The sequence below is a fragment of the Capra hircus genome, chromosome 21 (assembly GCF_001704415.2).
Source record: "Capra hircus breed San Clemente chromosome 21, ASM170441v1, whole genome shotgun sequence".
In the NCBI taxonomy this organism is placed as follows: Eukaryota; Metazoa; Chordata; class Mammalia; order Artiodactyla; family Bovidae; genus Capra; species Capra hircus.
In genome coordinates this window covers 48,732,661-48,745,977 of record NC_030828.1, presented here as the reverse complement: position 1 = coordinate 48,745,977, position 13,317 = coordinate 48,732,661, and the positions used below count along the sequence as shown (strand labels likewise).

The window sequence follows — 13,317 nt, the reverse complement described above, 5'->3', positions numbered from 1 at the left end:
AAAATTTCAGAAAACTTAAGTAAAATGCAAGTCTTTATACTGAAAAGCAATATACCAACACCAATCAAGTGAATAAAAATAAGATCCTTATTTAGATACATTCTTGAAACTTATTCTTTAGTATAAGGCATATCAGTTCAGTTCAGTTCAGTTCAGTCGCTCAGTCATGTCCGACTCTTTGCGACCCCATGAATCGCAGCACGCCAGGCCTCCCTGTCCATCACCATCTCCCGGAGTTCACTCAGACTCGTGTCCATCGAGTCAGTGATGCCATCCAGCCATCTCATCCTCTGTCGTCCCCTTCTCCTCCTGCCCCCAATCCCGCCCAGCATCAAAGTCTTTTCCAATGAGTCAACTCTGCATGAGGTGGCCAAAGTACTGGAGTTTCAGCTTTAGCATCATTCCTTCCAAAGAAATCCCAGGGTTGATCTCCTTCAGAATGGACTGGTTGGATCTCCTTGCAGTCCAAAAGACTCTCAAGAGTCTTCTCCAACACCACAGTTCAAAAGTATCAATTCTTCGGCGCTCAGCCTTCTTCACAGTCCAACTCTCACATCCATACATGACCACTGGAAAAACCACAGCCTTGACTAGACGGACCTTAGTCGGCAAAGTAATGTCTCTGCTTTTGAATATGCTATCTAGGTTGGTCATAACTTTTCTTCCAAGGAGTAAGCGTCTTTTAATTTCATGGCTGCAATCACCATCTGCAGTGATTTTGGAGCCCAAAAAAATAAAGTCTGTCACTGTTTCTACTGTTTCCCCATCTACTTCCCATGGAGTGATGGGACCAGATGCCATGATCTTCGTTCTCTGAATGTTGAGCTTTAAGCCAACTTTTTCACTCTCCTCTTTTACTTTCATCAAGAGGCTTTTTAGTTCCTCTTCACTTTCTGCCATAAGGCTGGTGTCATCTGCATATCTGAGGTTATTGATATTTCTCCCGGCAATCTTGATTCCAGCTTGTGTTTCTTCCAGTCCAGCGTTTCTCATGATGTACTCTGCATAGAAGTTAAATAAGCAGGCTGACAATAAAGGACATACTCCTTTTCCTATTTGGAACCAATCTGTTGTTCCATGTCCAGTTCTGTTGCTTCCTGGCCTGCATACAGATTTCTCAAGAGGCAGGCATATATGAAAAATATTTTAAAAGCTTCCAGAAGGTAAGAAATAATCAGCTATCAGGCTTCTTGGTAACAACACAAAATGCTTGAAGGCAATGTGCTTTGCCTTCAAAGTTCTGAAGAAAAAATGTTTGCAACTTTGAACTTAAAATTCTATACCCATAGCTCCATCAACTATAAAGCTCAGGCAGAAACACTCTCACACACACATCAACTCTAGAATTTGTTATTAAGCAGTGTTCTGAACACATCAAGGATGCAGTTCAGCAAAATGAAAGCAAAAGAAAAGCGAAAGCGAAGTCACTCAGTCATGTCCAACTCTTTGGGACCCCATGGACTGTAGCCTACCAGGCTCCTCTGTCCATGGGATTTTCCAGCCAATAGTACTGGAGTGGATTTCCATTTCCTTCTCCAGGCGATCTTCCCAACCCAGGGATCGAACCCAGGTCTCCCACATTGTAGACAGACGCTTTACCATATGAGCCAGACAAAACACAGGATCTAAGAAATAGAATATCTAGTCCAATGACACAGAAAGGAAAGATCCAGAATGACAACCACATGGCAGACCTGGAGAATAACAAATCTCACACTAAGACAAAAGTCTCTAAAAAGACTGTCTCCAAGAAGAAAGTGGATTCTTAAAACTGAGTATGACAGAGAAACCAGATCATTTTGAGAATATAATGAAGGTATTTTGTCATTTAGAAGAAAAAAACAGTAATTCTAAATTCTAGAGAGGAAAAAAGCTATTTATGAAAGTCAAAATTCAGCTATAAAGAAAACTGAACTATTATATAATTTAGAGAAATGTATGTAGTAGTAGAAAAAAGTAATCTATTTGACCGTGATCCTAGAAATATTCTCTTTAGGGTCATGATTTTGGACACACGAGACCAAAAAAAATGAAATCATAGTATAAACTCTTTAGTTCTGCATTATATAATCATAGTAAGTTAAATGTTGTTTACTGAGGTTTTTTAATTTAAACAAACTTTTAAACAACCTTTTAATTTAAAGCTTGATTTATAGAAAAGTTACCAAGATATTACAGAGAGTTCCCATATACCAGTTTCTCATATTGTTAACATCTTTCTTTATATATAGCATGGTTGTCACAACTAGGGAATGAACACTGATACTTTAGTATTAACTACACTACACATTTTAGGACACTAAGGTTCAATCGCTGGGTTGGGAAGATCCCCTGGAAGACGGCATGGCAACCCACTCCAGTATTCTTGCCTGGAGAATGCCATGGACAGAGCAGCCTGGCAGGCTACAGTCCATCGGGTTGCAAACAGTTAGACACGACTGAGCAACTAACAACTAACACTTTCACTTCTTCACACTACACATTTAACGGATGGATTTCACTAATTTCTCCCTAATGTCCTTTCTGTTCCAGATCCCATTCAGGATATATTTAGTGATCATGTTTCCCCACCTTTTTCTGGTGGCAGTTTCTAAAGATCTTACTTTTTATGATCTTAACAGTTCTAAGGAGTACTGGTCAGCTACTATGTTCATTGTAGCATTTCCCCATGCTTATCTCCAATCTCCCTTTCCAATAGTGAGAAACCTGGCTATCAGCCACCATACTTTTACACACTTGTTCATTCCCAGTACACTTGTAGTTTCAGAATTGTTCATCTGCACCCTTGTGAGAAACAACTTTATCAATCACAGTACAGTGTTTATGTATACTTTTGTCTTTAATGTTACAGTTTCTGAGTCAAAGCATTCTTTTCCAAAGTTATTCACGTCAAGCATTTTTTTACCCATTCCCTCAGTGAGACTATGTCATATCCATTTCTAAAACATTTGTTACATTCTTTCATTTCTCTGCATTCCATCTTGGGATCCCTCAAACCCCTGGTTTTTTTTTTTTTAATCTGTATACATTAACTTTTTATGCTATAGAGTTCTATGGATTTTAAAGAATGTATAGCATCGTACGTCCACCCCAACAGTTTAGTTCACCACCCTAAAAACTCCCCTGTGGTTCCCCAAGTCAAATAGTCCCCCTTCTTCAAACCTCTGACAACCACTGTTCTGCTTTCCATCCCTATAGTTTTGCCCTCTCTAGAAGGCCATATGATTGGTATCATTTCGTATGTAGCCATTTCAGTCTCTGGCTTCTTTAACTCAGCAAAATGCATTTAAGATGCATTCATATTGTAGCATTCAGTTCAGTTCAGTCGCTCAGTCATGTCCAACTTCTTGCGACCTCATGGACTGCAGCAGACCAGGCTTCACTGTCCATCACCAACTCTTACAGCTTGCTCAAACTCATGTCCATTGAGTCGGTAATGCCATCCAACCATCTCCTCCTCTGTCATCCCCTTCTCCTCCTGCCCTCAGTCTTTCCCAGTATCAGGGTCTTCTCCAATGAGTCAGTTCTTCACATCAGGTAGCCAAAGTATTGGAGTTTTACAAACTCATTGAATGAGTATTCATATTCATATTACATACTTGTTGAATATACAAAAGTTGCCGCATTAATCTGTAGTTATTCCTGCTTTTCATACCCACTGCATAGCTGTACCATCCTTTAATTATCTGTTCACCTATTATTGGAGAACTTCTTGGTTACTTCCACTTTTTTGATGATTATGAAAAAGAGACAGCAGCTGTGAATAAAGCATACATACATTTTTGTATGTAAATACATTTTCAAATAAACTTGCTGAATACCTAGGAGTGCAATGCTAGGTCTTATGACAAGTCTGTGTTTAATTTTATAAGAAATTGCTGAACTGTCTTCCAAAGTGGCTACACCCTTGTGCATTCTACCAGCACACATGAGAGCACCAGCATTTGGTACTCCCAATTTGTTGGATTTTAACCATTCTAATCAATGTGTAGTAGCTCCTCACTGTTTCACTCTTCACTTCCCTAGTGAAAAATAATGTTGGCTGTCTTCATATGGTTTTTGGCATCCATAAATCTTGTTTAAAGTGTCTACTCAGATGATCTGTCCATTTTTAAAATGATTGACTGTTTCACTGGTGAGCTTTAAAAATTTGTTCTATATTCAAGACATACATTTTTTTTTTAGATATGTGATTTGCAAACATTTTCTCCTAGGTATAATCAGACTTTTCATTGTCTTAACAGTATCTCCTATAGAGCAAAAGTTGTTAATTTTGATAAAGTCCAATTTATCAATTTTATCTTTCACAGACTGTGAAAGGACCATCTCCAAGAAGGAAGTGAGTTTTTATAATCAAGTATAACAGAAAAGTCAGGTAATTTTGAGAATATGATGAAATATTCTTTTTGTCAATAAGAAGGAAAAAAATTCAAAACTCTGGTGTGGTTGGGAAGGGCTCTAAAAGAAAGTCATTATCCAATTATAAATAAAATTAAAATATACATAATTTTAAAAATATATGGTGTACAAGAAAATATAACCCATTTGACTTTGATCTTAAGAAACCTTATTGCTAAGGTTATGATTTTGGACCAAGAAACAAAAGAAATAAAATCATGACATACTATTTGTAACTTTTAGAATAAATTGAAAGCATGTAAGAGTTCATTATGATTTCAGAATAATGATAACACTGATAGCAATCAGTCATATAGTACTTAGTAGGTACCAGGCCTTGTTTTAAATACTTTACATATAATAAGTCAGTTAGTCGTGACACTAATCCTGTGAAATATCATTATCATCCCCATTTCACAGTTGAGGAAAGTGAGGCACAAAGAGATGAAATAACTTGCCAACATCACAAAGTCAGGATGTGGTAGAGGTTGGATTTGAACCCAGGAGGCCTGGCTCCAACATCTACATTCTTAACCATGATGTTATACTGCCTTCTGTAGTGACAGTCCCTCAGTCGTGTCCAGCTCTTTGTGACCCCATGGACTATATAGTCCATGGAATTCTTCAGACCAGAATACTGGAGTGGGTAGCCTTTCCCTTCCCAGATCTTCCCAACCCAGGGATCGAACCAGGGTCTCCTGCATCACAGGTGGATTCGTTACCAGACCAAGGTCTCCCGCATCACAGGCGATTCTTTACCAGCTGAGCCACAAGTGAAGCCCAAGAATACTGGAGTGGGTAGCCTATCCCTTCTCCAGCAAATCTTCCTGGCCCAGGAACTGAACTGGGGTCTAGCCTTCTTTAAATACAATATAAATATTATCAACTTTGATCATTTTAAAGTAAACATATTTAACAGAAGTTAAAAGACAAAAAAAAGACAGTAAAGGATATGACTGATAATAGTCTCGATTTATAAAAAGGAAAATATGAGATACTGCTGACAATGAAACACAAAATAGAGGCTTACGTATACTGGAGCTACAAAAACATAGGAAATAACATCAATTAAGCATACAAAAATTGAAGGTAAGTAGGGTAGCGAATAGTGTAAATAAACTAAAGCCTCATTTTTTTTTTTTAAGCCACATCACACAGCTTGTGGGATCTGATTCCCTGACCAGGGATCAAACAGAGTTCCCCTGCAGTAGGGGAATCCTAATCACTGGATCACCAGGGAATTCCCTAAAGCCTAATCTTTAATGACAGGTCATCAACACTTACTGCCTTAGCTGATGGATCAAGAAAAATAGTGGCATATTATAAATTATAGAGGCATCTAATAGAAGACAAAAAAATAATTAAAATTGGTTTTTAGTATTTCAGCAGTTAAAAATTAAAGTTCTGGATCAAAACTTCCTGGGATCAAACTCCATTCCTCCATTTAGTATTAATAGTGCTATTTAGTTACTTGGTCTTCTTTTCTTCAATATTCTTACCTAAAAATGGCTGCTGCTGCTAAGTCACTTCAGTCGTGTCCAACTCAGTGCAACCCCATAGATGGCAGCCCACCAGGCTCCTCTGTCCCTGGGATTCTCCAAGCAAGAATATTGGAGTGGGTTGCCATTTCCTTCTCCAGTGAATGAAAGTGAAAAGGGAAAGTGAAGTCGCTCAGTCGTGCCCAACTCTCAGCAACCCCATGGACTGCAGCCCACCAGGCTCCTCTGTCCATGGGATTTTCCAGGCAAGAGTACTGGAGTGGGGTGCCATGCTGCTAATTCATATGATGTTATGAAGATTAAGAGAGTTAATACAAATAGAGCATTGGAACTACGAGTGGTTCAGAGCAGTAAACCCTAAGTAAACATTAGCTATCAGCTATGAATTAGAGGGCACACACACAAAATCAGTTTATATTTGCCTCCTGACTTACTTAGCCAAAGACTCAAATCTCAGCAGGGAGGGTGCCACTAAAAGCAGGGACAAATGCAGCAAATCTCAGCAGAGCTTCCGTTGGCCTCTAGAGGCAGGCACTCCCAGTGAGAGGACAAGGTAGGGTCTTGCGATATTTGGCCAGCTCAGTTCTCTTGGTTCTACTCTCTTTTATGCTTAGGGCTTACATCACCACTTTGTGCAATACAATCTCTAACAAGTTATGCCCTTTAATGGAAAGATACTACAAACATCTGGGTTCCTGCTGGTTCCTGAGCCAAACTCAGTGCTAACAAGGCCACTGTTTAAAAAAATTTTTATTGGAGTGTAATTGCTTTACAATGTTGTGTCAGTTTCTGCTATAGAGCAAAGTGAGTCAGCTTTATACACACATGTATCTCCTCTTTTTTGGATTTCCTGCCCATTTAAGTCAACACAGAACACTGAGTGGAGTTCCCTGTGCTATGTAGTAGTGATAGCTTACAGTGAACGATGTCGGATTCGTGATCTCCGAAGAAGATTCAGCTTGAGCACCAGAGACCAGGCTTGACCACACAGGGCTCTTGTGTGGCAGAAGTTTTATTACAGTGAAAAGGGACAGAGAAACCTTCTGACATTAGACAATTGGCAGGGGGTGGAGAGTGCCCCACTCGCTAGTCTTTAGCAAGAGAATCATATACTTTTTAAATTAGTTATTACGATAAAGCAAAAGAATGTCTCAAGGTTGTAAGAATTTTACCAGACCCACTCCCACAATTTATATTTTAGGATAACAGGATTAGAATTTAACAAAAGAAAGATCCTATCTGACCCACTCCCATAATAAACATTTTACAATAACAAGATTAGTCAGAAGGTTTTCAGGAAGGAGAAACTGTCCTCAAGCAGAATACATTGTTGTTATATTATCCTTAGTACCCACTTTAAACTGAGTTGTTTGTTCTATGAATCATCAACTCCAGGCTTAAAAAACATTTTATGTGACTAAGACTAAGGAATGTAGAGGAAAAAAAAAAGAGTTGTTCTTTCTTCCTTTTTGAGAATTCCTGACCCCTATCTCCTCGAGAACCCCTGGCCTCTCTCCCCTCTTCAGGCACCCCAGACTTCTTACCAACCTGCCTAGAAACTGACTCTCTCAGTAGGTTCTCATTAGTTATTTATTTTATACATAGTATCAACAGCGTATATCTCACGATCACAATCGCAAATTTTTATGCAATGGGAGGAACCAAAATTAATGTCCAGATGCTTCTAAACAGCCTTGCTTCCCCAGGTTTCTAATGTTTGTAAAGGCTTTCTCCAAAGATATCCCCTGAGGAGGAGATGTGGGCTTCTGATCATTGTAGAAAATATTAAAAATCATGGCTCCTGCTGCAGATTTCATTAGCTTATTAGGAGAAGAAAGGACACATATAAAAATATAATGAAATTCACAACACAGACAAGATAAAGGGGGGAGTGGAATAAAGATGCAGACTTTCACAAAATGAAAGAATAATTGGTGTTTGGAAAGGAAATAGATCATTCTGGGGTGACAGGATAAAGGAGATCTTAAGCAAGTATCCAGTGAGACTGACAGAAGAGATTTATACAAGACTAACTGTGAAAGGCCACGAGAACCTGGATACAGGGTATTTCAAAAAGTTTAATCTTTTGTTACTACATTCATTTCCAGATGACTCAGTCTCATAGTTTTAAACACTATCTCAATTCTGATGACTCCCAGACCTGCTCCCTAAATTTCAGTCTAATAGGGCTTCCCTGAGAGCTCAGTTGGTAAAGAATCTGCCTGCAATTCAGGAGACCCAGGTTCAATTCCTGGGTCTGGAAGATCCGCTGGAGAAGGGATAGGTTACCCACTCAAGCATTCCTGGGCTTCCCTTGTGGCTCAGCTGGTAAAGAATCCACCTGCACTGTGGGAGACCTGGGTCTGGTAAAGAATCTGCCTGCAATGCGGGAGACCTGGGTTTGATACCTGGGTTGGGAAGATCCCTTGGAGAAGAGAAAGGCTACCCACTCCAGTATTCTGGACTGGAGAATTCCATGGACTGTATATAGTCCATGGAGTCGCAAAGATCTGGACACGACTGAGTGACTTTGACTTTGACTTTCATACCCACCTGGACAGTTTTGCTCTGCTTGGATGTCAAGCTGGGATCACAAACTTAGCATGTACAAAGCTTAACTCCTAACAAACCCACTTCGAAACCTGCTCCTCTCAGATGCACCTCTATCTCAGTTAATAGTAACTCCATTCTTCAGCTGCTCAGGCCAAAAGAACTTCAAATTAGCCTTGACTGTCCATTTCCCCTCATGCTTCACATCCAGAAAATTCAGCCCCACTCAATCTGTATTTTTCCACTCTATACCTAGCTTCCTAATACCTTTGATTTCTATTAATATTACCCATCTTCCAGCTCACTCTACTCCCTAATATTCAATCATGCCAGACATGCTTGCATCCGAGGTCCTTTGCACTTGCTGCTCCCTTTGCTTGGAAACCTCTTTTCCTCAGATATTTGCTGTCTTTCCCACTCATTTTCTTCAAGTCTTTACTGATATGCCCCCTTTACAGAAGGGCCTTCCTAGGACCTTATCCAAAATGTCAACCTTTCACCCTCAATACTCCCTATTTCCCTACTTCATTTATTTGTTTCTCCTTTTCAGTTGTCACCATCTAAGACATTATGCATTTTGCTCCTTTGTCATTGCATGACCTCACTGGAACATAAGCCACCAGAGTCGTAAGTTTTTGTTTGATTATTAATTGCTATATGATTATTATACCCTTAGCAGCTACACATCCTTGGCACATAATAAGCACTCAATAAATATCTGTTAAATGAATGAAAGAACATGGAAATGCTGTTCAAAATACATAATTATAGTTAGAACACCATATTCTTAAAAACATTTCAGTTCAGTTCAGTCGCTCGGTTGTCGCAAAGCTTCTGGGGAGTACAAAGATGAAAAAGACAGCAGTGGGACATAATTAACTATAATCCAAAATAGACATTCACAACTTTTATGTGAGAATTACAGAAAAAAAAAAACAGTGGTATAAGGGACTCAAGAGAAAAACTTTATCAGTAGGGGACAACTGCAGTAACCTAGGTATCAGCTGATTAGGCCCTATATTGGCTAGAGTACAATAAAAATGGAAAGGGTCATATATTACAATGATCATAATAATAGAAACAGTTGATAGGATTTGGTGACTAGTTGAATTCAGAAAGAAACAGCAAATCACTGCTAAATGTCAAAATTAGGTAATGATAAAAATAGCAATGCTATTTAAAAAAAGAGAGAGAGAGAAAAGAGGAGGATTAAAGTGGCAGGAAAAATGTTAAGTCCAATATTAGATATGTTTAAGGTGATACCAGATCACATAGGAGAAAATTTCAGGACAGTTCTAGATTCAGAACTATGACTTAGGGTTAGGAATGTAGTTGACCCTTAAACAACATGGAGTTACGGGTACCAATCCTCCATCCAGTCAAAAACCCGTGTACAACTTTATAGTCAGCCCTCAGTATCTGTGGTTTTGTACCTGCAGATTCAACCAGTCACAAATTCTGTAGTATTATTAAACACTCAACATATAAGTGGATCCACGCAGCTCAAACATATATTGTTCAAGTGGCAACTATATAGACTGAGGAGTTATTTTCTCACAAAGATATCCGTGAACTGAAAAAAGTGAGATTTGTAAGCAAAAGACTAAAGGTAAAAACCATGAGAAACAGATAACCTACAGGGCAGGAGAAGGAAGAGGTGCAACAGAACATAACAGAGAAAAAAAAGGAGAAAGAAAACAAGGACAACTAAAATATATATATATATATATATATATATATACACATATATACATATATATTTCCAAAGAAAGGCAATTCCAAAGAATGCTCAAACTATCGCACAATTGCACTCATCTCACATGCTAGTAAAGTAATGCTCAAAATTCTCCAAGCCAGGCTTCAGCAATACATGAACCATGAACTCCCTGATGTTCAAGCTGGTTTTAGAAAAGGCAGAGGAACCAGAGATCAAATTGCCAACATCTGCTGGATCATGGAAAAAACAAGAGAGTTCCAGAAAAACATCTATTTCTGCTTTATTGACTATGCCAAAGCCTTTGACTGTGTGGATCACAATAAACTGTGGAAAATTCTGAAAGAGATGGGAATACCAGACCACCTAACCTCCCTCTTGAGAAATCTGTATGCAGGTCAGGAAGCAACAGTTAGAACTGGACATGGAACAACAGACTGGTTCCAAATAGGAAAAGGAGCACGTCAAGGCTGTATATTGTCACCCTGCTTATTTAACTTCTATGCAGAGTACATCATGAGAAACGCTGGACTGGAAGAAACACAAGCTGGAATCAAGATTGCCAGGAGAAATATCAATAACCTCAGATATGCAGATGACACCAGCCTTATGGCAGAAAGTGAAGAGGAACTAAAAAGCCTCTTGATGAAAGTGAAAGAGGAGAGCGAAAAAGTTGGCTTAAAGCTCAACATTCAGAAAACGAAGATCATGGCATCCGATCCCATCACTTCATGGGAAATAGACGGGGAAACAGTGGAGACAGTGTCAGACTTTATTTTTGGGGGCTCCAAAATCACTGCAGATGGTGACTGCAGCCATGAAATTAAAAGACGCTTACTCCTTGGAAGAAAAGTTATGACCAACCTAGATAGCATATTCAAAAGCAGAGACATTACTTTGCCGACTAAGGTCCGTCTAGTCAAGGCTATGGTTTTTCCTGTGGTCATGTATGGATGTCAGAGTTGGACTGTGAAGAAGGCTGAGTGCCGAAGAATTGATGCTTTTGAACTGTGGTGTTGGAGAAGACTCTTGAGAGTCCCTTGGACTGCAAGGAGATCCAACCAGTCCATTCTGAAGGAGATCAACCCTGGGATTTCTTTGGAAGGAATGATACTGAAGCTGAAGCTCCAGTACTTTGGCCACCTCATGCAAAGAGTTGACTCATTGGAAAGGACTCTGATGCTGGGAGGGACTGGGGGCAAGAGGAGAAGGGGGCAACTGAGGATGAGATGGCTGGATGGCATCACAGACTGATGGACGTGATTCTGAGTGAACTCCGGGAGATGGTGATGGACAGGGAGGCCTGGCGTGCTGCGATTCATGGGGTCGCAAAGAGTTGGACACGACTGAGCGACTGAACTGAACTGAACTGATATATATGTGTGTATATATATATATATAAATTTCTCCAGCCTTTAAAAAAATAATCAAGCTACCATTCATTTTGCATTTAGCAATTTTGAAAATATGTTCATTCAAGTACTCAAGATATCAGATGAAATCAAAGCAATATTTCAGTTCAATGTTGGCTTAGAATTGTCAGACTAGTAAAATTAGGCATTTTGCTGGTAAACTCTGAAATAAAAAATAGCTTATGTACTTCTTCACATTTCACGGACTAGAGTGTAGATGTAAGATAAAGAATATGATACAAGTCTCTGTCACCCAGGAAACCACCTAATGGCAAATTGCTTAGCCTTCTTTATAAATGTAATTTCACCATGATCTGGCCAGTTCCATACATATATGTAGTATTCAATATATATTCATTTATAATAATAGCAAGCAAAACAAGTAAACACATGCAAAAATAGGTAAAGTTAAAATAATTAGTTTAAGGTAGTGAGGGAAAATATGGAATTTTTTAATGGGTACAGAGTTTTAGTTTAGAAAAATGAAAAAGTTCTGAGATGAATGAACAACAACACAACAATGTGGATATATTTAAGGCCACTAAACTGTATGCTTAATGATAAATTTTTATGTATCAGTTCAGTTCAGTTTAGTGGCCCAGTTGTGTCCGACTCTCTGTGACCCCATAAACCGCAGCACACCAGGCCTCCCTATCCATCACAAATTCCCGGAGTTTACCCAAACTCATGTCCATTGAGTCAGTGATGCCATCCAACCATCTCATCCTCTGTCATCCACTTCTCCTGCCTTCAATCTTTCCCAGTATCACGGTCTTTTCCAATGAGTCAGCTCTTCACATCAGGTGGCCAAAGTATTGGGGTTTCAGTCCTTCCAAAGAACACCCAGGACTGATCTCCTTTAGGATGGATTGTCTGGATCTCCTTGTAGTCCAAGGGACTCTCAAGAGTCTTCTCCAACACCACAGTTCAAAAGCATCAATACTTTGGCGCTTAGCTTTCTTTATAGTCCAACTCTCACATCCACACATGACTACTGGAAAACCATAGCCTTGACTAGACGGACCTTTGTTGACAGAGTAATGTCTCTGCTTTTTAATATGCTGTCAGAGTTGGTCATAACTTTCCTTTCAAGGAGTAAGCGTCTTTTCATTTCATGACTGCAATCACCATCTGCAGTGATTTGGAGCCCCCAAAAATAAAGTCTGACACTGTCTCCACTGTTTCCCCATCTATTTCCCATGAAGTGATGGGATTGGATGCCATGATCTTCGTTTTCTGAATGTTGAGCTTTAAGCCAACTTTTTCGCTCTCCTCTTTCACTTTCATCAAGAGGCTTTTGAGTTCCTCTTCACTTTCTGCCATAAGGCTGGTGTCCTCTGCATGTCTGAGGTTATTGATATTTCTCCGGGCAATCTTGATTCCAGCATGTGCTTCTTCCAGCCCAGTGTTTCTCATGATGTACTCTGCATAGAAGTTAAATAAGCAGGGTGACAATATACAGCCTTGACGTGCTCCTTTTCCTATTTGGAACCAGTCTGTTGTTCCATGTCCAGTTCTAACTGTTGCTTCCTGACCTGTATACAAGTTTATCAGGAGGCAGGTTAGGTGGTCTGGTATTCCCATCTCTTTCAGAATTTTCCACAGTTTATTGTGATCCACACAGTCAAAGGCTTTGGCATAGTCAATGAAGCAGAAATAGATGTTTTCCTGTAACTTTCTTGCTTTTTCAATGATCCAGCGGATGTTGGCAATTTGATCTCTGGTTCCTTTGCCTTTCCAAAAC

The 13,317-nt window shown here is 39.4% G+C and overlaps 1 long non-coding RNA gene across 4 annotated transcripts in view; it reads right to left on the bottom strand.

Annotated features, from left to right (window-relative positions):
- Positions 1–13,317, bottom strand: part of LOC102188715 — a 44,844-nt gene that overhangs the window by 16,177 nt on the left and 15,350 nt on the right. For 2 of the 4 annotated variants that reach the window (XR_001297036.2, XR_001919940.1), the window contains one exon: positions 3,489–3,757. The exons of the other annotated variants lie outside the window; for them this stretch is intronic. This is a non-coding gene — a long non-coding RNA (uncharacterized LOC102188715). Of the gene's footprint in view, positions 1–3,488; positions 3,758–13,317 lie in introns of those variants that run through there. 4 annotated transcript variants of the gene reach the window in all.